This window comes from Rhagoletis pomonella, unplaced genomic scaffold (assembly GCF_013731165.1).
Source record: "Rhagoletis pomonella isolate Grant_MI unplaced genomic scaffold, Rhpom_1.0 Rhpom_scaffold_00002, whole genome shotgun sequence".
NCBI lineage: Eukaryota > Metazoa > Arthropoda > Insecta > Diptera > Tephritidae > Rhagoletis > Rhagoletis pomonella.
In genome coordinates, this window is record NW_023458556.1 from 51932580 (window position 1) to 51936695 (window position 4116).

At 29.9% G+C, this 4116-nt stretch overlaps 2 protein-coding genes across 8 annotated transcripts in view; one reads left to right on the forward strand and one right to left on the reverse strand.

Moving 5' to 3' along the window:
• The window catches only part of LOC118733787, a 72802-nt gene that overhangs the window by 38604 nt on the left and 30082 nt on the right, over nucleotides 1-4116 (reverse strand). The window lies entirely within an intron of this gene.
• Nucleotides 745-4116, forward strand: part of LOC118733786 — a 127977-nt gene continuing 124605 nt past the window's right edge. Inside the window, exons 1-3 of one of the 5 annotated variants that reach the window (XM_036463352.1) lie at nucleotides 893-927; nucleotides 1229-1301; nucleotides 1388-1838. The gene's annotated coding sequence lies outside the window, so the exon portion shown is untranslated. Of the gene's footprint in view, nucleotides 1839-4116 lie in introns of all 5 variants that reach the window. The other 4 variants (XM_036463351.1, XM_036463353.1, XM_036463354.1 and 1 more) reach the window with 4 other exon arrangements.

Consider the following 4116-nt stretch of genomic DNA (forward strand, 5'->3'; position numbering starts at 1 on the left):
AAATTGGATACAGATTTGTCTGTAATAAACGCGATTGGTCATTATATACCCTCAGATAGAGTATGACATTAAAGAACAAAAAAAAAGAGAGTGAGCGCACAAACGTCAAATATATTCTGTATAAAAATACTACATACAGTGACTCACACGATTGTGCATTAGCAAAAAATGCATTACTTCAAAAAGTGCAAAAAATGAGTGGGTTTTTATTTTCTCCTTCGAAAGCTAAAAATACCGTACTATTAAATTAAATAAAAAATGATTCATTTATTTATTTATTTACTTATTTATTTATTTATTTATTTATTTATTTATTCATTTATTTATTTATTTATTTATTTATTTATTCATTTATTTATTTATTTATTTATTTATTTACTATGCATCTAGTAAATAAATTGTGTACTCTTGAATTCTCGAAATTATCTACCTTTTTAATTAAAAGGTTGTTATTAAATGACCTAAATTAAAAAAAAATAATAATAAATTAATGCACAATTTTTCCACGTCACATTTTTCTAAATCTATTTATTTATTTATTTATTTATTTGTCTACTAATTTATTAATTAATTTATTTCATTCATTTGTTTATTTATTCATTTATATATTTATTTTTTTATTTTTTTACTATGCATCTAGCAAATAAATTGTGTACTTTTGAATTCTCGAAATTATCTACCTTTTTAATTAAAAAGTTTTTATTAAATGACCTAAATTTAAAAGAAAACTAATAAATTAATGCACAATTTTTCCCCGTCTTTGAGCGAAAATATATGCCTGAGCTAAAGAAGCAACACTGCCATTTGAGTGAAACGACAGGCGATTCACACAGAGACCGACAGCGATTGGAAATGTCTGCTAGTAAACATATTTGTGGTGTCGGATCGTGAAGTATATGTAAAGCGGTTACGGAAGAGTCGACGCCGGTACTAAGTGTTAAAGGGCTTCCATAATTATATATTCTAAGTAATGCCGAAAACTTAAAATTTTCCAATAATTTTTGCATGTAAAAAGCAAATCTTAAAGTTTGAAATGTGATTTGTATTTGGTTTGCGCTAAATTAAATATATGTAAGTGAGGTATAAAACGATCGTTGGCTACGACAAACAAACACATATGTATGTATGTACGTACCTGCATAAAAATTTATATAAATGTAGTAAACACGTATGTATTTTTGTTAGTGCTTTTGTTGATAAATCCAATAAACCGCCGTTCGCATTGTAGGTGTGTGCGTGCCCAATGGAACAAATTGTGCCGGTGTGAGTGTATCTGTGCGACATTGCTGCGTGAATCATCTGTGAGTGATATAGAAATGGCAGAAATACTAAGGGGGAAAAAAATAAATTTAAATGATTATAAATAATTTTTTGTTAAACAAAACAGAAATCTGCTTAAAGTAACATAAACATACCGACAACATTAATAATTTTGCAAGCAAATCATAGTATAGCTGCTGACACAGAATAGCGACATTGGTGTTGTCGTTGGATTTTAATATGTAAATTAATAGTATGCACAAGCGGCCGTTCATAGGAGTAGTGCGTGATAAGTGTTAAAGTGTTGTATATACATATTTACATATGTATGTAGTTATGTACATACTTTTTAACGAGTGGTATAATTTTTTGTGGTATTAACGGAAATATTTGCAACAAAGCGTGGACCGACGAGAGTTAACAAAAATATGCGAAAAACTGGATGAGTTTATGACCACAATAACAAACAACAATACTGTGTCTCTTTATTACGCGAAAGTTGAACAATTAGCGACTGTGCCTGCGCTGAACCAAGAAGTAAATATTCAAGTTGATGGAGATTTGTGCCATTTAAAAAGGTAAATTATGTACATCATACATATCGTTACCTTACTATAGGAAGACCCTAACTCATATAGTCGCAGTACTGCTTTTTCTTTTGAAAATTGGGAGGGTTAAACGTCATTTTTGGTATATAGTTTGTTCGCCATTTTTGCTTAGAATTAATCGTACAATTTGAATTTGTTATACACTTTCTTAAAAAATTTTGCTCCGAACAAATTACTCCGCCCTAATGTAAATGTACCTACTAATTTCGAGCTAAAACACTGGTGAATTCATAATAAGCTAGTTAACAATCGTGACAAGACTCTAATATGTATGTATGTATATATGCACAAGCTAGTGTCAGTCAGTCGGAGTTAGGGAGTGGGTGTAGCTGCTAAATGCTTCTAAATGTTTGCTGCAACATTTGAAAGGTTTGCAGTTTTAAGCCAAGTCTTTGCTTCGCTGCCTCGTTTCTACCTCTGTACATTTGCACATAACTACCAACTAATTTACGAAGCATATATAAATAGGTACCCTGCGGGAAATGTATCTAACTACCTATAAGTTAACTTGAAGTTCATTAGGAAGGAACTAAAGGTCACTAGTTATTATCTGTATATTTTCTTTGAGGAGAGCTAGCTATATTTGTGGGCGGTTACCTCTGCATTTGATGTCAACTAACTTGTAACTAACTAATTTTGGTCATAAAATATCAATAACAAAAACAAAATATTTCTTTGTGTTTCTTTTTAATATTTTTATTTATTTACTTTATTTTATTACATTTCATATTTGTTTACATATTCTGCTGTAGGTGGTCCCATATTCAAACTCCGTCAGACATAACTTCAAGATCATAATATACAATTTCGATCTTCCTTTTATTTGTCCTCAATTCGAAAAAGTATTTGTGAAGTGCAGAAAGAAGGTGTATTTAAAGTAAAATTTGAATGAGGATATTTAAATAGAAACTTGTTTAAAGAAAACAATCTCCCGATTACGTCTGCATTACTTTTCAACTAGTTTAAAGTTAGCTTTTTGTAGCTAACCACAAGTTATATATTTTATAGAAATCCAACAATAAAGCTAACTACAAGTTGGCTATTTTTATCAATTTTCTATTTTTTCTGCAGGGTACACACATATGGATGTATGCATATAAATTTTGTACACATATACAATACATATCGACGGTATTTTGCAAATCTCGCATCTCAGGAATCGCTACTACCTCGTATCTTGTAAAATGTATTCAAAATAGGCCTAGGATTCATTATATTTAAAATTACCGAATCTAATATTCCTATCAAAAAGTTATTAAAAATGATGATTAATAAAGTTTTATTTTCATTAGAGTGTATTTTGAGATACGAGGTTTTGCCAAATTACCGTCGATGACTTCTTTTCTCACCACTACGCATCTCGTGGCATTGTCTGCGCTTCAAGCAGTCTGACGACTTTTTAAAAAGTAAACACTGCACAGAAACACGTACACACATACATATGTACATATGAGTACACTCGCAATAAAACATTAGTTATAGTGATTAGAGAAAATAAGTAAAAAAATATATATAATTGTGTATACTTAATAAGATTGAAATAATAAAGCAGTGAGTAACTGGTAAATATAGGAGAAAATACAAATTGTGTCAGCGAAAGCTATTGGGCACTTAATTTTATCAAAAAATGCTTATATGTACATAAATATGTATGTATGTATGTATGTACCTGCCTATGCTTCATGTAGATAAGAAAAATGATATAAAAGTGGAAGAACGGCGCTTTATAAATTTACGATACTTCGATAATCAGAAATACAATTAATCACATCAGGAAGTACATACATACATATATACTAAGGTGATTGACTTGGTTTTTCCTAACCGGTTTTTTTTTTAAATAATTTTGTGAGGGCTTTTTAAACTTGATTTTCAAATAACAAGTAAACCGGATGTTTACAATCGAATAATCGAATTGTCCAAGACCTTTACAGTGCAACGTATCGTTCGATAAATACAAAAATCAGAAATAAAAAAGACAAATTTTCCTGTGTTATTTTTATGGGAAATCTACAAGTGCGATGCGGACGTTCTTAATATTAATGTTATATGTGATAATTTATTCTTTTAATGAGCATTATTTTAATGCCAGCTGCTTCGTTTTATAAGAAATTTAGTTAGATGAAATAAATTACCTAGTATGAGATGAAAACCATATAAATCTAAGTACGAGCAACATGTTGCCTAACAATTTTCAGTGGCTTAGGGCCGTTTTCTCATCTAACCTTTAGTTTACCGGCCACTTTAT